Below are 23,595 nucleotides of genomic sequence, written 5' to 3'. Positions count from 1 at the left end.
TATAGTGGCCATTAAGTAAAACTTAGGTTGTGCAATAATAATGACTATGTCTTCTGTATCCTTGGTGTTAGTATTTACTTTATTCTCAGAGTAACTCTATGAGATATGTATTGCTACTATCATCACCAAGAAAAAACATGAGATACAGGGGAATTATGTAACCTGTCACAGATCCCAGAGTCAGTAAGTGGTAGGGCTGGATTTCAAACTTGGCCAGGAAGTCTCCAAACTTCTTGCTCTCCACCTCTGCATCATATGATTTCAGGAGATAAATTTACTTTAAATGATAGTAAAGGTTCAGAAAAGAAGCAGCTTTGAGTTTTCTTATTTTAAACCCTTGACATAAACTATGTAGCTGTCTCCTGGAAGGGACAAAGTAGGACTGGCTTTCTGATACAAAAGCTGATTTACGAAAATTGATTTTTAGTTCACACCAGAACTGGCACAGGAGTTTTTTATTTAAACATTTTTTTAAATTCAAGAACTAGGTAGGAAGGAAATCTGTATTACCATCAATATGAAAACATGGCAGCCACAGGAATTATTATGTTTCACATGTGTGAAATACATTTTCTCTACGGTGTTTATGCGTATCTGTAAAAAGTAGGAATATAAACATGCTGAAGTAACTATTTACTATTCTTGGGTTGGTCAGTTAACTTGTACTAATTATAATAGTTTTTTTATTTACCCATAAAACCAATTAAAATTATAATCATATTTGCCATGTTATTGTAAGAATGCATTTTAGTAATTAATAGGTTTATAAAGGAAGTAAGTTATAAACAACCAATGACACATACTTATTTAAGTATAATAGATTTTATTTTTTCAGTGAATTTTGCTTCTTTACTATTCTGACTGATTAATTTCATACTTATGGCTAGATTAGCAATTAGCAAAGTAAATAGAATTTAATAATCTCACATTGCATTGTGCAAGAAATATTTGTGTGGTTTTTTTTACTTGTCACTGACTGAAAGTTGGTGTATAAGAAATATTTAAACATACATTAGTAAAGCACAACAGAAGCTATGAATAATTAAATACAGTGTGAGATAAGTATTACAGAAATGGCTCTGATCATATCATTAAGATTTTTTCACAGAATTAACTTTTATAAAGCATGATTATGTCTTAGCATCTCTAAACTAGTGCATAGCTTCCAAAAATCATTATGACTTTATCCCTAAAATAGGAGGAAAATATGATCTTCAAGTCCTACTGATTCGCACAAGTGATACTGTAACAGCATCACTAAATGTGGTCCTTACATGTAGGAAAGAGCATTTTTATTGACCATGTTCTCTCTTTTACTAAAAATTGAAACAACTGAAATAATGTCATAGAGATTAAGGAAAACTTTTCAGGATATTTTCAACATAAAATGCCATTTTCAAATTTCTTGCCCTTAACTGGACTGTTAGAGATTAATTTATTGAAAATGTCACTGCTTCCAATTCTAAGCTTAACATGTGAAAACTTCTAAAAATATATTTTTAGGAATACTATGCCTCTATACTGTTAGAGGCAGTGGGTTGGAGTGACTACAACATAGGTTTTGGAGTCAGACATAACCAAATCTGAGTTCTGACTCTCACTTTCTAACTGTGTAATCTCTGACCAATCACTGAAACTCTCTGATTCTCAATTTTTTCACCAATGGAGGAAAGAGGGAGGGATATTAACCCATTTATGCCGGAGGTTGCAAATTTTTTTTGTGTGAAAAATCAGACCTCGGCGATGACCTTGAGCAGCAGGATATAAAAACTCCCACAAGCTTAGCGTTCCAATAATGGAACACTAATACCAACCATATAGAATTGTTCTGAAGATTAATTGAAATAGTAGAAGTAAAGTGACAGATACATAGACTCAACACATGAATGTAATAAGGCATAAAAAGATAAGAATTATAGTATATGCTATTGGCTTCATCTGGAAAGACTGTCAGTGCTTTCTGTGTTTAATCAATAAATATTTTTGTTATTATCCTGTCTTTGATAGTAAAACTTGGGGCACTAATATTTCAGCCAGAGAAAAGCAGAAGGCATTCCGATCAGTAGGAAATTCCATGAGCTAGACTGTGATCTTGGCAGGAATTTGGCTTCCAGGAAACCACATTTTTCACGTTCTCCTAGCTGTGATTATTTCTGTTTTTCTAACCCCATTAGCTTACTCTCCCTCCTATTCTCTTTCACCACATCTTAAACCATGCCCATCTTATAGTTAAAGTGGCTCTAACAGCAATACCAGGCTCATTCTGGTATTACATTTTGTGTGCTCCCAAAACCCAGTTTCCCAGTTGGTACAGCTGAGGGTCAGATCCAAGATCAAGGTAAAGTTGCTCAGCTCATTTTGGAAGGCCTGCCAATAGCCTTCTGTGCAAACAGACCTGCAATCAAACTTCTTACAGGCCAAGACGTTGGGGATGGGAATGATGGGACTCAATACCTGACCTCCTTGATAAGTTCATCTCCAGTCAGTCTCTCCTGTTATCTAACATTCCTTGCAAATGCTGTGTCCTCTGCTTAGTATTTCCTCCCTGCTCCTTTTTTTCATTCTGTCACACTCACCTGAATGTTCCTGGCTAGTTTTTCATCCTCTAACTTTCACTTCAATGTCACTTCTTCAAACCCAATTAAGTCAGAACTTCTTATAGACTCCTGTAATATCAATATCCTACAGTCTTTTTTTTCTTAGAGACAAGGTCTTGTTCTGTCACCCAAGCTGAAGTGCTGTGGTACGATTATAGTTCACTGCAGCCTCAACCTTTTGTGCTCAAACGATCCTTCGACCTCAGCCTCCCAAATGGCTGGTGGCTGGGACTACAGGCACATAGCACCATGCCTGGCTAAAATTTTTATTTTTTTGTAGAGACAGAGTCGCCCCTATGTCACCTAGGCTGGTCTTGAACTGCTGGGGTCAAGTGATCCTCTTGCCTCAGTCTCCCAAAATGCTGGGATTACAGGTGGGAGCCATCATGCCTGGCCCAGTTTTCTTTTATGACACTTAATCAACTCATATATTTTTTTCTTGTATTTCCTTAGAAGCATTCAGAATGTCAACAAAATACCTGCAACTTTTTTCTTTGCAATTACAGAGTGGTATTCAGTTAACAGAACAATTATTTCATATAAGCTGCATCAGAGACAACTGAAGAAGAAAAAACTACCATCCCCATATATAATTAATTTGTGCTGTGCACCAACAAGAATCTGCTTTAAATCCATGCCAATTTACAACCTCCATACTGTCCCAAGCAAGGTTAGTGGCTATTGAAAATACTACCAGGACAGGACTATCTAAAAACACACTCTGTAGTGTGTTAACTATACAAAAAGAAAAGACACTGTACAGTTTAAAAACAAATCTTACACGCTTTACATTTTAATTTTTTTTCTTTAAAAGGAGAGAGTTGTGCATAGGAGGATTAAATGATTTATAGACAAGAAAAAAAAAAACGTGCTAGAACCAACTTATTCATCATCATCTTCTTCCTCATCTTCATCTTCTTCACCTTCTTCTCTTCATCCTCTTCATTTTCCTCCTCTTCCTTCTTTTTCTTGCTGTCTTCAGCCTTGACAACTCCTTTTTTGCTGCATCAGGCTTTCTTTTAGCTCGATATGCAGCAATATCCTTTTCATATTTTTCCTTCAGCTTCGCAGCCCTCTTTTCTTTTTTTTTTTTTTTTTTGTCAGAAAATATATTTATTATTGATAGTGAGTGAAGTAAAGATGTGAGTATTCAGTATAGAGGTTATATCAGCCAAGGTTGCCTTCATATTGATAAAAATATAGTATCTCACTTGTAATCATAAACATTATTCCAGTAGAAGAGGTACATTTTCTCTCCTTCTTGTCTTCTTGCCTGTGTAATCACCATAATAAGTTAAAATGAAACAGCTCTTACATAATCAAAGGAGAAAAGAAAGAGAGAGAAAGCCAGCATGCCATAGCCTAGACAATTCCACCCAGCACTGCTGCCCCTGATCTGTGTTTTCTGGCTCTCTCCACACCCCACTCCTATTAATTTAACCCCCCACCCCATCCTACTTCGTTGGGGTGGAGGTTCACCAAATGATGGGGCTTGCTCTGAAGAGAAACATTTTATGGTCAGTGGAAGTTGAATAGAAAGTACCAAACGGTGGAGAGGGCTGCCCTTCTCTTTTAATCATCATAAGAGGGTTTACTAATACTGAAGTGTGTCCTTTAATGACTGATCCCTGATCAAGGCTTTGGCCCTTCAAATTGCTGCTGTTCAAAATGTGAAATGACTCTGCTGAATCCATTCTTGGTGTCTCTCTTTAGTGGTCTTCTCATTAGTGGTCTTCTCTTCAAATGGGTTATTTTCTTACTAGGAAAAAAAAAAAAAATGTTCCATCTCTGGAATTAACGTTGATGGTGTTTTGCTCGTTCTGAAAGTTTTTATCCTCCCTTCTCAAGCATGCTCTGTTTGGCATGATTGACACAGTGCATATACTGAGTGGCCAGAGAGGAGCATTTGAGGGTCTGGTGGGTGTTCTCACGGTAACCTGCAGATCAGCACAGACTGGATGAGACTCATGAGACCGCCTGAACTTTGCTTCTACCTCTTCAGCAGCTTTCTGATATTGTTCAGTGGTGACTTTGTAGAACTCTGAGCTCCTCTCCTCCAGTCTAGCCAGCTGTTCTTCGTAGAATGCATCCTGCTTCTTTAGCACTGGGTCTTCTCTTCCAGCTGCCTAGCCAGGTGCTTTGCCTTAGCGCCTTCCCCCTCGCTTGATGTCCTCGCCCGCAGGATGGCTCTGGTTAACTGCCCATTGGCAGAGCCCTCTCTCAGCCCAGCTCTTTGGCTTGCTTTAGTCGTTTCCGATCTTCAGATTCTTTCTCGGCTTGCTCCAGTGCCCGCTCCTCAGCTGCTCTTCTTTTCAATTCTTCATCAGAAACGGAGGCGCCACAAGCACCAGACACCGCTGAGGCTTCGAACCGGATGGAGAGGATTCCTTCATTCGATCAGTCACATTTTCCCAAAGCGGGTGCCCTTCACCACGGTGATGCTCTCATTCTCGGCCCCCTGGAAGGCGGCGCAGCGGGTGCTGGTGCCACCCATGGCTCCGGGTCCTGCCCCGGCGGAGACCTAGCGCGGAACCGGGAGCATTTCGGGGCCCCCGCGCCCACGCGCGCGTGGAAGGGTCTGGATTCTTTCCCCGCACAGCGGGAGCAAGGCCGCGACCCCAGAACCGCGGCCTTCCTTTCATGAGGCTGCTTGTCACCTGCAGCAGTCACTCCACATCTCTCCCAGTCCCTCCCGACGTCACCAGCGGGCAGGCCAGGATGTTCTCCTTTGCTTTTCGGGCCGTACTTAAAGCAGAACAAGAAAAAGGCCGAAGGAGAGCTCTTGGGTGCATTGGAGTCCTTGCACTTCTTTTTCTGTCTCCCCTTTAGGAGGGATATAGGTTTTCATTTCTCTTTCATAAACGCCTTTGCCCCCATATCTTCACATTTCCCTTTATCTTTAGCAGGCGTGGTCTTCTACCTCTCTGGGCACTTCTTAGAAAACTCTGAGGCCGGGCGCGGTGGCTCAGGCCTGGAATCCCAGCACTTTGGGAGGCCGAGGCGGGCGGATCACGAGGTCAGGAGATCGAGACCATCTTGGCTAACCCGGTGAAACCCCGTCTCTACTAAAAATACAAAAAACTAGCCGGGCGAGGTGGCGGCGCCTGTAGTCCCAGCTACTCGGGAGGCTGAGGCAGGAGAATGGCGTGAACCCGGGAGGCGGAGCTTGCAGTGAGCTGAGATCCGGCCACTGCACTCCAGCCTGGGCGACAGAGTGAGACTCCGTCTCCAAAAAAAAAAATTGAGAAGTTGACTGAAGCATCTGGGTGTTTCTTCTTATGCTCGTCCAGACAAGTTTGCACAAAAAATGCATATCATGACATTCTGCCTCTCAGCTTCTTAGGATCTCCTTTGCCCATGTTTAGTTATTTTTCCTCAGCAAGGCAGAGTCGCCCAGTGCTCATCTGGCTCTCACTCGCCCAGGCGCTGTCTCTATGGAGCTCAATTACTGCAATGACTATCCCAACTTACAATTTTTTTAATGTCTGCCTACCTCTGTTAATGCAAATTCCATGAGGGTAGCTGTCATGTTTGTCTTGTTTGGCCCCTAGTGTAATGCCTGACACATAGGATGTGCTCAAGAAATATTGACTGAGTGTATAAACAAGAGAAAGAATGAAGATATAAACTTGAATTAGAAATATAAATCTGTAGGCTTGGAGCGGTGGCTCAAGCCTGTAATCCCAGCACTTTGGGAGGCTGAGACGCGCAGATTGCTTGAGTCCAGGAGTTAAGAGACCAGCCTGGGCAACATGGCAAAACCTCATCTCTACAAAAAAAAAAAAAAAAAATTAGCTGGGTGTGGGTGGCGTGTGCCTGTAATTCCAGCTACTCAGGAGGTTGAGATAGGAGGATCACTTGAGCCAGGGAGGCAGAGGTTGCAGTGAGCTGAGATCATGTCACTGCACTCCATCCGGGGCGAAAGAACAAGACCCTATCTCAAAAAAAAGAAAATGAAGAAAAGAAATATGTATCTGGAAATTACCTATATAGAGATGTATTAAAAAAAGTTCTTCACAATGCTGAGTGAGTACACATTTTTGTTGAACAGATATCGCAGTTGTTATTAGGCCAGCAATTTTATATTAATAGTGGCTATTAGATGAGTGTCTCTGTCTAATGAACAATGGCCTCCCTTGAAGAATCTGTCAATTTTAGCTGTCAGCCTATTAGAAAAGAAATGTGTCTCTCAACTGATAAACCTCAAATGAGGCAGGGAGCTTTCTCTATATGGACTGAGCAAGATATCCCTTATAATCTGTCTACCTGTATGTAGCACTGGAGGCTGAACAACCTCTATTTAACCTATAAAACAGCTATGGGACTATTAGAACAGGCTGAATTAAGGCTTTTTTTCTCTCGTAGGTTTTTGTGTCACTGCTTTGTCTTAGTTCTTCTTCTTCCTCCTCCTCCTTCTCCTCCTCTTCCTCTTCTACTTCCTCCTTCTTCTTCTCCTTCTTCTTCTTCTTCAAGGTGGGATCTTACTATGTTGTTCAGGCTGGTCTCAAACTCCTGACCTCAAGCAATCCTCCCATCTTGGCCTCCGAAAGTGTTGGGATTACAAATGTGCATCATTGTGCCCAGTCCGTTATAGTTCTTTTTTTTAAAAAAAAAAAAAAAAGGAAAGGGATTTTCATACACAGTTGGATCAAAAATCTAATGTTGGAGCAGTACACCCTTGGGTCTATTGGAAAGAATAGTGGTAATTAAGGTGCGGGAACTCCTAGGAGGAAAGAAAATCAGAGGGAAACATGGGGTCATTTTGTCAGCCATCCCACCCTACATAGAAATTTTCACAGTGCTAAAAAGCTTGGTAATTGTTAGATTTTTATTTCCATAATGGAGGTGATATTTCCTTAGACATAGAAATGAATGTGATCTCCAAAGTAGAAAATATCTAAAGAGAGAAAAAGGACAGGATGGAGAAAAAACTTTGGGAAATGTCCAAAAATGAGAGATAAAAAGAATAAAGAGGACCTATGGAAGGCCTGTGCAGAGAGGGAAGAGGAGAAGGAGATACAGAGAAAGAGGGAGCCATGGAGCAACACAGGAGGACCCAAGGAAGAGGGTTTTGGGAAGGCAGGAACAGGCTTGTGTTTCACTTTATCCACCTCCCCAGTCAATTCAGCATTCTACTTGCAGATGTTTTTTCTCTTCCCTCCTATTTAGAAATCCTCATTTTACATTAAACAAGCATTCAGCATTCAGAAATATAGCATATATCTATTCACAAAACATAATGCCTATGGCATATTACATCTCTTGTTTTCCAACAATTTCCTAATAGTTATAATTTCATTTTGCACTTCAAACAACTAAGTTGCTCTACATTACTGGCACCATTTCCATGTAATTATGCTATTTAAGAAGCAGAATAAGAGATTTAAGTGTTGCCTGTGCCAACTAGTCTTACCACCTCCTCTCCATTCTCTTCTCTGCTCACCTTCCCATTCTTCAACTATGCTTTGCTTCTGTTTAGAAGCATGAAAAGGAAACAAACCAGAAGACTAAGACTAAGACTAAAACAATAAATTAGTACCCTGATTCCCATCAGCAGTCACAGGTAGAGCCCTAAGTATCCTATCCTAAAATCAAACCTATTCTTGGCAAATTTTAAATTTTCTGCAAGCATTTAGTCCTCTTTAGAGAACAAAGAAAGACAACTAAATGAATTAATAGAGATTTTAAATTTTTATTGCCTTTCTTAATAACTATTCTTAAACATATTCTTAATTTCTTATTTCATACTGAATAAAATTATACTTTTTTTTGAGACAGTCTCACTCTGTCACTCAGGCTGAAGTGCAGTGGTGCCATCTTGGCTCACTGTAACCTCAGCCTCCCAAGTTAAAGTGATTCTCTCACCTCAGCCTCCTGAGTAGCTGGGACTACAGGGATGTGCTACCATGCCTGGCTAATTTTTTATTTTCAGTAGAGACAGGGTTTTACCATCTCGGCCAGGATGGTCTAAAACTCCTGACCTCAGATGATCCACCCACCTCGGCCTCCCAAAGTGCTGGGATTACAGACATAAGCCACTAGGGCCAGCCAAAATTACACTTTTTAACTTGCAAATTGATCACTTATCAGCATGTTCAGAAATTTAATTATTTTCAACTAGAAGACTTTAAAAGTGTGGGCCCAGGTGTTCTTTTTCTTTTTTTTTGCCATTTAGAAAAGTGTTTATTAATGTGATTGTGTGTGTGTGTGTGTGTGTGTGTGTGTGTGTGTGTGTGTGTGTGTTTTGAGACGGAGTCTTGCTCTGTCGCCCAGGCTGGAGTGCAGTGGCCGGATCTCAGCTCACTGCAAGCTCTGCCTCCCGGGTTCCCGCCATTCTCCTGCCTCAGCCTCCCGAGTAGCTGGGACTACAGGCGCCGCCACCACGCCCGGCTAGTTTTTTGTGTTTTTAGTAGAGACGGGGTTTCACCGGGTTAGCCAGGATGGTCTCGATCTCCTGACCTCGTGATCCGCCCGTCTCGGCCTCCCAATTCGTGATTGTTTTTTACATTTAATTAAATAATGGCAATTAGAATAAAAACCCAGGTAAATGAATGGCACAGTAGTTCCATTATGAGCTTCAAATGTGAATTTAGAATTTAATAGCTCAACTTTATATTCCCAAATGTTCTATATGATTGTTGACGGTGCATACATTGGTCAAGATTCATCAAATTGTATAATTAAAATTGGTGAATTTTACTGTATATAAATTATGTCTCAAAAACCAGAAAAAAAATTTAAAAGGGTTCCGAGGCGTCAGTAAAGGGAGAAAGATTGTAAACAAATATTACTAGCAAGTGACTTAAAATATGATAGAAAACATAAAATTGGTTATTAATCTTAAGGCAGAAAGAGGCGGAAGCACAGGTGAGGAAGATAAAGAGAAGAGCTGACATTTCAGGTGGTGTTAGAAGGGCTGACAAGAAAACTTTTTCTGGGGAAGTAATGTTTCAGACATTACTTCACACAATTTCTAGTCCTAATATTATTTCAAGAGGCTCTTAAAAGCCCACCCTGCCAGAGCAATCAGTCAAGAAAAAGAAATAAGGGGCGTGCAAACCGGTAAAGAGGAAGAGACATGGTTTGGCTCTGAGTCCCCACCCAAATCTCGTCTCAAATTATAATCCCCATGTGTCAAGAGAGGGACCTGCTGATAGGTGATTGGATAGGGGTGCTTCCCCCCATGCTGTTCTCATAATAGTGAGGGAGTTTTCATGAGATCTGATGGTTTTAAAAGTGGCAGTTTCCTCTGCACTCTCTTTCCTGCTGCCTTGTGAAGAAGGTACTTAACTTCTCCTTTGCCTTTTACCATGATTATAAGTTTTCTGAGGCTTCCCCAAGCCTGCAGAACTGTGAGTAAATTAAACCTCTTTTATTTATAAATCACTCAGTCTTAGGTAATGTCTTTGTAGCAGTATGAAAATGGACTAATACTGGAAGTCAAACTGTCAATGTTTGCCAATGATATGATCCAATACCTAGAAAATCGTAAAGACTCGTCCAAAAAGCTTCTAGATCTGATTAATGAATTCAGTAAAGTCTCAGGATATAAAATCACTATACACAAATCAGTAGCATTGCTGTACACCAACAATGACCAAACTGAGAATCAAATCAGAACTCAATCCCTTTTATAACAACTGCAAAAATAATAATAATAATAATAATAATAATAATAAAGCACTTAGAAATATACCTAACAACAACAACAAAAAGAAATACACCTAACCAAGGAGGTAAAAGATCTCTACAAGGAAAACTACAAAACACTGCTGAAAGAAATAACAGATGGTACAAACAAATGGAAGCACACCCCATGCTCAGGGATGGGTAGAATCAATACTGTGAAAATGACCATACTGCCAAAGGCAACCTACAGATTCAGTGCAATTCCCATCAAAATACCATCATCATTCTTCACAGAACTAGAAAAAACAATTGTAAAATTTATATGGAACCAAAAAAGAGCCCACATAGCCAAAGCAAGACTAAGCAAAAAGAACAAATCTGGAGGTATCAATTACCTGATTTCAAACTATGCTAGAAGACCATATTCACCAAAACAGCATGGTACTGGTATAAAAATAAGCATGTAGACCAATGGAACAGAATAGAGAACCTGGAAATAAAGCCAAGTACTTACAGTCAACCAATCAACTGATCAAGGCGAACAAAAACAAAGTGGGGAAAGGATACCCTATTCAACAAACGGTGCTGGGATAACTGGCAAGCCACATGTCGAAGAATGAAACTGGATCCTCATCTCACCTTATACAAAAGTCAACTCAAGATGGATCAACGACTTAAATGTAAGACCTGAAACCATAAAACCTCTAGAAGAAACGTCGGAAAAACTCTTCTAGACATTGGTTTAGGCAAAGAGTTTATAATCAAGAACCCAACAGCAAATGCAATAAAAACAAAGATAAATAGATGGAACCTAACTAAACTAAAAAGCTTCTGTACAGCAAAAGAAATAATCAGACTGGGCACGGTGGCACACGCCTGTAATCCCAGTACTTTGGGAGGCTGAGGCCGAGGCGAAGGCAGTTGGATCATCTGAGGTCAGGAGATTGAGACCAGCCTGGGCAACATGGTAAAGCCCTATCTCTACTAAAAATATAAAAATTATCTGGGTTTGGTGGCACACACCTGTAGCCCCAGCTACTTTGGAAGCTGAGACAGGAGAATTGCTTGAACCCGGGAGGCGGAGGCTGCAGTGAGCTGAAATTGTGCCACTGCACTCTCAAAAAACAAAACAAACCAAAACAAACAGCAGAGTAAACAGACAGCCCACAGAGTGGGAGAAAATATTTGCAAACTACGCATCTGAGAAAGGACCAATATCCAGAATTTAAAAGGAACTTAAATCAGCAAATAAATAAATAAATAAATAAATAAATAAATAATCCCATAAAAAAAATGGGCAAAGGACAGGAATAGACAATTATCAAAAGAAGATATACAAACAGCCAACAAACATTTGGAAAAAATGCTCAACATAATTATCAGGAAAATGCAAAATCAAAACCACAATGAGATACCATCTTGCTCCTGTAAGAGTAACCATATTTAAAAAATAAAAAAATAATAGATGTTGGCATGGATGTGGTGAAAAGGGATCACATCATGTGTAAACACTTTTTTACACTGCTGGTGGGAATGTAAACTAGTTACAACCACTATGGAAAACATTATGAAGATTCTTTAAAGAATTAAAAGTAGAACCACCATTTGATCCAGCAATTCCACTATTGGGTATCTACCCAGAGTAAAAGAAGTCACTATATGAAAAAGACACTTGCACATGCATATTTTAGCAGGTGTAACTCGCAACTGCAAAAATATGAAACCAGCCTAAATGCCCATCAACCAACGACTGGATAAAGAAAAGTTGAGATACAGATAGATAGATAGATAGATAGATAGATAGATAGATAGATAGACAGACAGACCCACACACCATGAAACACTACTCAGTCATAAAAAGGAACAAAATAACGGCATTCGCAGCAACCTGGATGGAGTTGGAGACCATTATTCTAAGTGAAGTCACTCAGGAATAGAAAAGCAAGTATCATATGTTCTCACTTAAAAGTGAGATCTAAGCTATGAGGATGCAAAGGCATAAGAATGATATAATGGACTTTGGGGACTCGGGGAAGTAGGGTAGGAGGGTAAAAGATAAAAGACTACACACTGGGTGCAGCGTACACTGCTCGGGTGATCGGTGCACCAAAATCTCAGAAATCACCACTAAAGAGCTATCCCTGAAGAACTTACCCCTGAACCAGAAAACATCTGTTCCCCACAAACTATTGAAATAAAATAAAGTTTAAATAAAGCCCATCCCAACTCCAATATTTGCTAATACCTAATTTTGAAAATATGAAATAAAAGGAAAGGTCTCTTAGGTAGTGTGAGAGCTTTATTATTGAATCTTCATTCCCTTTGAGCAAGGCAATACTGTACCATTTTATAAATAAAGTAAATTATTGTTTAACTTAAGAGAACATGACTAAGAAGAGGCAGGTTGGGATTTTGAATCAGATCTGTTTGCACAAACACTGTGCTTTAATAACAATGCTATTGCTCAAATGGATATTGCCTGGACAGCTCAGGTTTGCAAGACTCTGTTTAGGTTAACTTCATCTTGCTTGATTCAGTTTATCTTAGAATTGTCAAGATGCCCCTTGGACTCTATTTTGTCACCCAGAATATCAGCTTATACCTAGCATTGTGTCAATGGCGAGATGACCCCAATTATTAATTAAATAGGCAGGTCAATGCACAGAACCTTTCAAAGCACTCTCCAGATCTCCCTCCTGCTGACATCAATCCATTCAGTGGCGTGGACATTGTCATTCAATTAGCTCTGAGCCCACTGAGCTGTTCCTTCTTTATTTCTTCTGAGCTCCCAATTCCAACCACATCTTCCTCAAATCAATCACCTACAACCACTTCTTCCAGATGCTTAGGACTGAAATTTAGAGCTGTCTTGAGTCACATCCCTACATTCAATTCTTCAGCAAATCTTGTCAATTCTACTTTCTAAATATATCCTGAATCCAATTACTTCTCACTTCCTCCATTGCTATCCCCCTGGCGCAAGCCACTATCATCTCTTCTCTGGATTATTGCAAGAGCCACCTAATCTGACTCCCAGCTTCCACTCTTGTCCACCCACAGTCTGTTCTCTTCCCAGAAGCTGGAATGATTCTAAAAGAGGGTAAATCAGAACATGTCACTCTGCTTGTAAAAGGAAGGAGAAACAGGAAAGTGAACACAGGAAACAGGTAGGGCAGGATCAGTAAGGGTTTTTTGTATGTGAATATATATGCAGATATAGATACACATATATGTGTATATATAAAAAATATTATATATAATATATAATAAAACATATTATATAATAATATAAAATTAAAAGGTAAATGCACAGAGCCTTTCAAAACACTCTCCAGACCTCCCTCATATCTGTATATGAGACAGGAAACTAGTTTTTCCTATATAAACATTAAGAGAGAGATATTAACATGTTTCTTCTTAATTTAAGGCGGGCGGATCACAAGGTCAGGAGATCGAGACCATGGTGAAACCCCGTCTCTACTAAAAAATAGAAAAAAATTAGCCGGGCGCAGTGGCGGGCGCCTGTAGTCCCAGCTACTCGGGAGGCTGAGGCAGGAGAATGGCGGGAACCCGGGAGGCGGAGCTTGCAGTGAGCTGAGATCCGGCCACTGCACTCCAGCCTGGGCGACAGAGCGAGACTCCGTCTCAAAAAAAAAAAAAAAAAAAAACTCTTTGTTTTTCCTTATTATTTATAAATTAAGAAATGAAAACATGCCACTATTGGCATAAATAAAGAGGTAACTCTGGAATACCACCATTTTGAAATAATGGATGAAGGTAATGCTCATCAGTGTTTCTCAAAAAGAGACAGCCAGACATTGTATACAAACCTCCACCCATGAAAGATTCTTTTAACAAAAAAAACCTGAACGTGAATCAAATCAAGCTCCTATAACCACTAATTACTAGTTTAAAGGAAAGACAGGAGCAAGAAACTGCTACATGACCTCATGATGATGCAATCAGAAAAATCCAAAATGTGGGCAACTGTATAGGATAAACAAACTAGTTTCTTCAATCAATAAATTGCAAGATAAAATGGGAGCAGAAAGGGAAACCTATGGATTTTTTAAAAATTTAGAAGGCATATCAACCAACTGGAATCTTTTGGATTCTTACTCAAACTACTTTTTTAAATCAGATAATTGGAAAAATTGTATTATTGAGAAATGATTATTAAGTTTTAGGTTAGATAATGGATTATGGCAAGAGTCCTTTATTTTTAGGAGTCCTTATTTTTTAGAAGTACACATCGAAATATTTGTGAATGAAATTATATATCTGAAATTTATATCAAAATAATTCAGGGGAGTGAAAAATAGATGAAACCAGACTGGTCATAGTTAATTAATTGTTGAAGATTAGTGATAGGTACATGGGTGTCCATTATACTATTCTCTTTATGTTGTAAATGTTTGAAATTTTCTGTAATAATGTTTTTGTTTGTTTGTTTGTTTCTTTTGAGATGGAGTCTCACTCTGTCACCCAGGCTGGAGTGCAATGACATGATCTCAGTGCAACTTCGGCCTCCCGGGTTTAAGCAATTCTCCTGGCTTAACTCCCAAATAGCTGGGATTACAGGCACATGCCACCATGCCTGGCTAATTTTTGTATTTTTAGTAGAGATGGGGTTTCACATGTTTGCCAGGCTGGTCTCAAACTCCTGGCCTCAAGTGAGCCACCCACCTCAGCCTCCCAAAGTACTGGGATTGCAGGCATGAGCCACCGTGCCCAGTTAATAACATTGTTTTTTTAAATCTCCTTTGTAATCTTTAGCTCCCCTCTCTCACCTCCAGTCTCAGCTCCTTTGGTCTTTGGTTGTATTTTTACTTTCCTCACAGTGCCATGGAACTTTCACATTTGTCTGTGACTGTGGGTGATTCTCTTATTCCCTTCCATGTTTATGTAATTTAGTTTGTTGGCTTTTCTTCCTTATTGAAATCCTTCTGATACTTAGTCAAACTTATGCTAGAGAAAGTATTCTCACTCTGTCCTACTCCACAGATACTTGTTAATTTATCTTTCTTCTTATGGTCTAAGGACAAACTGTTTGGGAAAAGGAAATGGGAAGTGAGAGTTTTTTTAAAGCTTATCCTGATTACCCATTCTTGTGATAACCACCATCCTTGGAACACATGTCAATCTGTGCTACTAAATATTTAAGGGGACATTCTGCCTATGTTCATTCTTACTTCTCTTCCTTGGAATAAGGTGGTGTAAGATTTCAGGGCTCCTTTTGACCAACATTCTTGACACTCCCACTTTTCAACCACATTTCCAAATTTATCAGCATTAGCTCCAGAGCATCAATTGTCTCTTTGATTCCTTAAGATTTTGTCACTTGTCCCCATCTTAATCCATCGGACTCTGTTTTGCAACACAAATGTCACCAAAAAGCCATCCTAAGCTTGTTTCTTAGGCAGACCATGTTAATTTCCTTCTCAGAACACTATTTTTGCTTTTCTTCAACTCTCCCCTTGTGTATGCTTCTCTGTCTTTCAAGATAGAGGGCAGGTTAAAACTCATAAGGGCATGATAGTAATTAAAGATGAATGAACCTCAAAAGAGTCAAGCTTGCATGTAGTTTGAAGTCTTTAGTCACAATGCGTTTTTTCCCAGCTAGAGTACAGTACAGAGCTAAGTACCTTGTTAAAAAAATATGGCATGGTTTTACCAAATAACTCAGAAAGAGCATTACCTTTTAATTTTTTTAATTTTTAATCTTTAATTTTTGTGGGTATATAATAGGTATATGTACTTATGGGGTATATGGGATATTTTGATACAGTCATACAATGTGTAGTAATCACATCAGGGTACATGAGGTATCCAAAACCTCAAGCATATCCTTTGTGTTACAAATGATCCAATTATAGAATGTTACTTCTGAATAAATTACCTCAGTTCCTCAATATGGTGATTATTATTATAGTTATCCAAAATTAATCAGTGTCCTTCATATACTACGCAGGGCTGGGATGAGAGAGAAGTGGATGAGGGTTGGGTTGTACAACTGCAGAGTCAGAGCCTGTCTTCACTTGAAATTTTGATATTTTCTTTATCGTAAATTTTTTGCATTAATTTTGATACTTTTTAAATAGTTCATTAAAATATATCTCGATTACTGAGTTTTTTGGCATCACCTTAAATTTTGCACCCAAGGCGAGAGCCTCACTTGCCTCACCCTGGTTCCAGCTTTGATTTCTGAGTGCTAGAGAATCATTTTTTATAAAGAAATAGTGAATCCTTCCCATCAGGACAAAAACTTTTGAGCTTTGTTTTTGTTTTGTATTTCTTAGTAGTGAAGATGAGTTTACAAAAGCCCTTGTACACTTGTTTTCTCCTCTTGTCTTATAAAGACCAGCAACATTTTGGAGAATGTGATCTCAAATTTTTGACCTAGCCCAGTGCAGGAAGGCCTATTTCACATAGTCCCACTCTAAAAAAGAACTTGGTGATAAAAAATTGGAAGAGAAGAGAAAAATCAGTAGACCTGTTGCTAGCAGTTTTTGTGAACTGCTTTTGCTTCATAAGAGAAGATCCTGTAGTTATATTTACGATTTTAAGCTACAAAAATATTATATATCCTATAATTTGTTTTAAAATCCAGTAATTTAATTACATTTACTTTGCTAGTATAATTCAAGTAATTTGAATAGCACACACACAAAGCTCAGGCAAATTATCACAAATAAAGTTTTATTTTTCATCAGATTTTGAGGGAATTATGTATAATTCTGCTCTAGAATAGGCATATTGATGATGGTCCTTGGAGCTAGTTGTTGAAAATTATAAACTGAGAATCTGCATTGTGGACTCTCTGTGGGTTTAGCCCAACAACCCACAACAAGCTAAACTGTGACATTTAATCCATAGTAATTTACCTTTAAAATGCATAGATGGCGAGAACTGAAAACCATGAAAGGTTCATGGCTAATAACAAATTATACATCTCGGAGATGATTACATTTCCTACTACTAGGTAAGCAGAAACTTGTAGGTATTTGCAAACTGGGTGGCAGCTAGACTGCATTGTAAAATACTGATTTAGTCTTCCAGAAAATCTGGTAACATGGTAATTTAACTTTATAAATGCTATATATGTTGTAAAATAAATTGCTCAATATGTAACTAGTAAATAACATTTAGTCATAATAAAAATTAAAGTCTAGGGAATTGTTAGTTGTTTGCTCCTATGAGCCATAGAAATGGCTGGTATTTTCTGATAATTTCTGACCATCCTGGAGGCCCATATTTGAGAATCACTGAGAGGAAACTCTCTGATCACACACTCTAGTATGAAGCTCCTTGACTCATATAGAATCTAACCATGATTCATTAATTAACTCAATAATTCAGCAAAGATGGGCAGAATGTCTCCTCTCCATTGTCAGTGCATTAGGGGATAGGAATAAAAATATATATATTGCAAGGCTATGTTAAATGCCAGTTATCCTTTAAATACAGGCTACTCGGGGACACCCATGGATGGGGACATGGATGGAGGAAGTGCCAGCCTTCCCAATACCCCTCTCCTGCTCTCAGGGGCACAACCCACATGGCACATTTGCCAGAACTGGAAAGATCTCCTTCCTCTCTGAGGAATCAGTGCCATGCTGCAGCTCTATTTCAGCTCCTATTCCTTCACTGGTCAGGCGCCCTTGTAAGCTACAACCTGTACGACTGCAATGAATTGAAGGTTTATATCCTCTCACATTCCAAAATTTGTATATTAAAACCCTAACCCCCAATGTGATGGTATTAGGAGGTGTGGCCTTGGAGGGGTGATTAGGTCAGAAGGGTGGAGCCCTCATGAATGGGATCACTACCTTTAGAAAAGGGATCCCAGAGAGCTCTCACACATGAGGATATAAGGAAAAGACTGAAGTCTGCAACCAGGAAGGGGACCCTCACCAGAACTTGACTGTGCTGGCACCCTGATCTCGAACTTTCAGCCTGCAGAACTGTGAGAAAACAAAATTTTGTTGTTTATCAGCCACCCAGTCTATGGTACTTTGTTAGAGCAGCCTGAACGAACCAAGACAGCAGTTCACCGTAGTCTCATGGGCTCTTCTTTCTCAACCTTCAGATTTCTGTTCTTAGGTCCTTTCCCCAGAGAGGACAACAATATGCCTTTCATGGTGCTTTCCTATTTTCTGTTGTTCAAAGTACTTTTCAAACACCCGCTCAGATTGGTCAGATGAAATACTTTCAAAACAAGAAAAAGCAGGTAGTATTCTTTATTTTCGATCATGTGTATAAAGAATCAGCTAGGTGAATGAATTTACCTAATAATTTTCACTAGGAATAGGCAAAGCCATGAACCATACAAGTTTGTCACTTAAATGTGTGACCTTGGGCTCTCCCTTCCAGGTGGCCCCTTCGCCTTCTCTCCCCAACTCAAAGAGGCCTTTCATATCCCATTCTTAAGGAATGTGTTGCCCAGGTTCATCACACCCAATTATGGGATGCTATATTTAGGAAATGCGTATTGCCATAGGAAATTCTCTCCCTCAGAAGTAGGTTAAATGGAGGGATTCCCTGGGGAAAGCCAGAGGGCAGGGAGGATATTAGAAGCAGGTAGGTTTTTCAGTCCCTGAATTCGCAGTATGAAGGTCTCCAATGTGTGAGGGTCTCCTCCCACATACACCTCCCACAGTGTGAGGAGCCTTTCCCCCATGGGATGCACTTGTGGTCACACAGAACATAACAGGAGGAGCTGGCAGCATGAATGAGGTTTTCTGAGACTAGTCAGACAAGTTGGAGACAATCCATAAAGCTACCATACACCTCATTTTACTCCACACAAACATTTATACAGTGCTGGGCAAAAGTCATGGTTTTAAGCTTATACAGTGTGGGAGCTCACAACATAAAAACATTTTATTGTAAAACTTTTAATTAAGATACTACTAATCTGTCTCGGGTAAATCCATTTTCACAAATAAGATTGTTTAAAATAACATAGACGTACTTAGGTAGCAAATTAATTTAAGTATATACACCACTTATTGGTGTGTTTTCATTTACTTACTCAGAAAAGTAAACCTCTTTCTTTCTAAAATGGCAGTTGAATTTATTGCCATGATATTTAAAGGTCTTTTAAAAAGTTTTAAATATAAGCTTATGTAAAATTTTACTCAAGTTTTTGAATTATTATGTTAACATTTATTTAATAATTATCTCACCCAGTTTTGGAACAACTTTAAAACTAATTCAAAAAATAAAATGTCAAAACAATAAACAAAACTCCAAAACCTCAGACTCAATTTTGTATTGATCTTGACTATCGTTGATCTAGAAAAAAAACAAATGTGAGCATCATTCTGTTGTGGAAAGGATACTTAATTTTACAAGTAAACAGAAGTTCATCTAGTCACATGGAATTAAGAATCCAGGAAGATCAATGTAGTGAACCCAAGATTTTCATCATAGTTGAACTCAAGATATTCATCACTTTAAACACAGAGACAAAACAGTATTAACAACCAATGTTACATAAATTAAATCTACACAAATGAAAACCATACCATCTGCCCCTATTTCAAATTTCTATAAAACGGGTCATGTGAATCTAAAATCACATTACAAAAATTTGGTTTTGGCCAAATGAAGTTCTTTTGTGAAAGACTCACAGATCTTTCAGCCCTACTGAGCCCTAAATCAAGCTCTTTATTTTTGTACGCTCTGCTGAACTTAGACAATGTTTTTTGGCATTTTGAAAAATTACTAAAGTTCAACTTTTTACGCATTTGTTCAACATAATCCAAACTTTAATCTCATTCCCACTTTGAAATCAAACCTCCTATTTACTTTATTATTCTTGTTATCACTTCCACACTGAGTGTTTCAGAACAAACACGGCTTTCTTTGGAGCGCTATGCATTCTAATTCATTGCCAACTTTTACAAGCCTTTTCCACACATGCAAAGAGAGAGCTGTAGAAAATCCACATGACAACAACAACAATAACAACAAACCTTTGGGAAGAATATTTTACTTGAAATTAGTTGCTTGCTCATCAAGAAATCATACATTAGAAGATACATTTACAGTATATAGAAAGGCTGCCTGTTAAAAGCCTTCAGAACACATTAGTAGGACTGCTGGTAGTAAGACAAGAGATTTTTCAGTTCTGATACAAACTCCCCAAGGTTTCTGTAGGATGAGATTACTTCCCCCACCATAGAAAACCAGGAGCGCTCTTCATACCATAACAAGGTGCATCTTGGACAGTTCCAATCAAGGATTCTGAGGCATCAAGGAAAGTCACAAAAAGCTGGATTTTCAAGGCTTGTCACCATCCACACTCAGTAAAACCTGTGGCTGCAAACTGAAAGGTTGTCGAGTTCTTACAGCCCTTGTCAGATTAGTCAGGGCTCTACAAATATCCAAAACCAGCTTCCAAGATGCTCTTTGCAGTAACACTTAGAAATGAGTTTACTGCCAAGTAAGCCTATTAACAAATGAAATGCGCATGGACAAGAGTAACTAACATTGCTTAAATCAAAACAGATCTTGACTTCCTTACCTTAATACTAGGAAGCATAGTAGCTTTGTTTTTGTTTTTGTTTTTTTATAAGGGGGTACTGAAGTTTGTTCAACAGCTGCAGGCCTTGCTCAGCCCCCTACTCCACAGGGAATTAACCGTCACATTCCAGCCCTGTCATCAGAACAATGAAAGGTGAATGTTGTGCAAAACAGCTTGGGACCACTAACTGATGATGTCATTCCTCCCTTATATGGCTCATTATTGTGCAGATTTACTTTGGTCTGTGAGAAGGGGTGGAGCTGCCCAAGACTGGAAGGGAAGGCAGCGCTTAAGAAGCAAAGCAAGTGAACGGGAATTACACTCCACGCTAAGGGAAATGCATTGGGAGAGGGATACAGCTGGGGAGGAAGAATGAAATAAAGAAAAGATATGCAGAAAATGTCAAATGGGCCTCACTCCCGATTTTTCAAACTAGCTAAACTCTATACAGTTCTATTCAGCACATATTGGAATTTAAATAGGGATCCCACTAGAGCCTAATCTATGATTCAGCCAACAGGAGAAAATTCACGTTTCAACTAAAATGCCAGTTAATGTACATGGTATCTAAATGAAAACACTACAGCATGGGCTACAGAATGCCGAGTACTTTTCATTTTAAAAATCATTTCGTCTTTACAAAATATTTTTACTTGAATTTTTTTCCCTAAGTGTTTTTAAATGGCAAAAACTGCTACCCGCACAAACAAAAGTAGGTGAATACATGCAGCTAAAGTTAGAAGACTATCTGTATCATCATTTATATAAAATGTTTTCAAAAGCTTCTATCATCTTCAAATCAGTTGTCCCTCTTCTCTGTTTTTTCTTTTCTTTTCCCATTGTTTCTTTCCTCCCTTCCTTCCTCCCTCCCTCCTTCCCCTCATTCCTTTTTTCCTTCTTCCTGAGAGAGTGTATGAGTGATAAATCTAGTCAAAAAGCCATTAGGTAAATTAAAAATTCCAGTATAATTTTTTCTAAGCCATATGCATAGAAATGTATGTCATTTATGTTATGAAATTTCACTTCAATTACAGAATAAAAGCACAATACCGGATAAATTAGTCAAATTAACTTTAAGTTAATAGAATTAAATGTTAGCAGAGCATTTTTAAGTCTTCAGATATTTTTTATACTACATAAGTATAAGCCATTATGTTATGGCATATGGCATATGACAGAATACGAAAAAAATAACATCAAGATCATTGCTTTCTTACATCCCTAATGTTCAGTCATGCCCTTTTCTTTAAGAATATGTCTAACTTCTTAATAGCCTGAACTGAATATAATAATTATTGCATGTTTAAAGGTTGTAGTACTAAATAAATGTGTTTTCATTACAGAGTTACAATCAAATAATGTAGCTTTGTTTATACAATAATAAGTTATTAACAATAATAAGTTATTGTTTTGTTTTTTAGCTATTTTTTAATATGGGTGGGGAAACTGACATTGAAGAAGAAAACAAGAAACTATTGCCACTGCCTGGCAAGGCTGCACTAGTGCTGGGGGAAGAGGCGTCTTGGCAATTGATTGATAGACTTAATCTGGGCTTGGCAACTACTTGGAAGATAACCAAAGGGTATATTTCATAACTCTGTGGCTTCGGTTAACTCAGCTGTATAACAGGGATATGGGTTTTAACTTACAGGGTTGTTAAAAGAATTAAATATAGTAATGTAAGTCAAGACCACAGAATCTGATGCGTAGTGGACCCACAATATATAATATGTTTCTGCACAGTTTAATTTTGATCATGGTAGGCAGTTTGTGAAAATATAATCTTGTGGTCTAATTTTGACAAGCAACATAAACCCATGTGAAAAAAAAAATGGGAATCAAGGGGTCAGGACTGATTATATAGTCAAGTGGCATCTTGTACTCAGTTTGCTTCTAGTGATTCAAACTTGAATTATAGTCCTGGGGAGGCACTGCTCATGTTCAAGCCATATTAAACCAATATTTAGAGACAAATGATAATAGCAAGGGGAAATGTTTTATTACCTTTAAAAAACCTTTTTAAAAAATACCACAAACGTCAATCACAGACAGGTTTTTTTCCCTCCCTGTTTAATACCACTAAATGATTATATTCAAAGTTAATTTAAAAGATTCACTCAAAATGGCTATATTTATTATAAATTAATTAACACTCCCTTGGCTAAATAACATTGTTTATTAGAAGCCTCTTGGAACCCAGAGACGTTTAAATGGTGGTGTAACCCTCCCTAGAGTTACAGTAGCAAGAAACGTCCCACTATTAGCTTCTGAAGGGCAGGGTTCTTTCTGTGTCTTTCTGTTTTCAGGAAGTATCTTGTATTCACTCATTCAACAAATACTTAATTGGTTGCCCACCAAGGACCAGACATTGTCTTAGACACTGGTGCCTAATTGTTTTTCTATGAATCATATACAACCTTTCTTCAACTCCTTATTAACTGAAATGTACACTACAATGTAATATAGTGCATGTGGAAAGTATTATTGTGATTATTGGACCCTAGGTCGAGTCCTAAGTCCAGTTATGAGTGGGAATCTTCTAAAAACAATTACAACTTTTTAAAGCACTGGATCCTAGAGATAGAGTATCCAGGCTCCTATCATCCTTTAAGTAACTGGTTGCCATTAAGCATTATGACCTGACCGAGTGACTCTTTAAAACAAGTCTTCTTTCAGTTGCTTCTTTTTCAAATTGATAAGGAAAAGAGATGTAAAGAGGACATGATTCCTGAATTATGAAAAAGATCTAGTTTAGCATATGGCAAGTTGGAAGTTTCTCAACGTGTTTGGGCAATCACTGGGCTTGCCAATGCAATATGCTTTCATCTCACGAACCTT

The 23,595-nt window shown here is 38.5% G+C and overlaps 1 protein-coding gene and 1 pseudogene across 5 annotated transcripts in view; both read right to left on the bottom strand.

Moving 5' to 3' along the window:
* FILIP1 (filamin A interacting protein 1) overlaps window positions 1-23,595 on the bottom strand; it is a 311,881-nt gene that overhangs the window by 23,948 nt on the left and 264,338 nt on the right. Inside the window, exon 1 of one of the 5 annotated variants that reach the window (XM_073022648.1) lies at window positions 20,758-21,264. The exons of the other annotated variants lie outside the window; for them this stretch is intronic. The gene's annotated coding sequence lies outside the window, so the exon portion shown is untranslated. Of the gene's footprint in view, window positions 1-20,757; window positions 21,265-23,595 lie in introns of those variants that run through there. 5 annotated transcript variants of the gene reach the window in all.
* On the bottom strand, window positions 4,042-5,208 carry LOC103239942 (MICOS complex subunit MIC19 pseudogene; annotated as a pseudogene).

The sequence above is a fragment of the Chlorocebus sabaeus genome, chromosome 13 (genome assembly GCF_047675955.1).
Source record: "Chlorocebus sabaeus isolate Y175 chromosome 13, mChlSab1.0.hap1, whole genome shotgun sequence".
NCBI lineage: Eukaryota > Metazoa > Chordata > Mammalia > Primates > Cercopithecidae > Chlorocebus > Chlorocebus sabaeus.
Note: the sequence above shows the minus strand (reverse complement) of the source record. Positions and strands in the feature narration are given on the sequence as shown.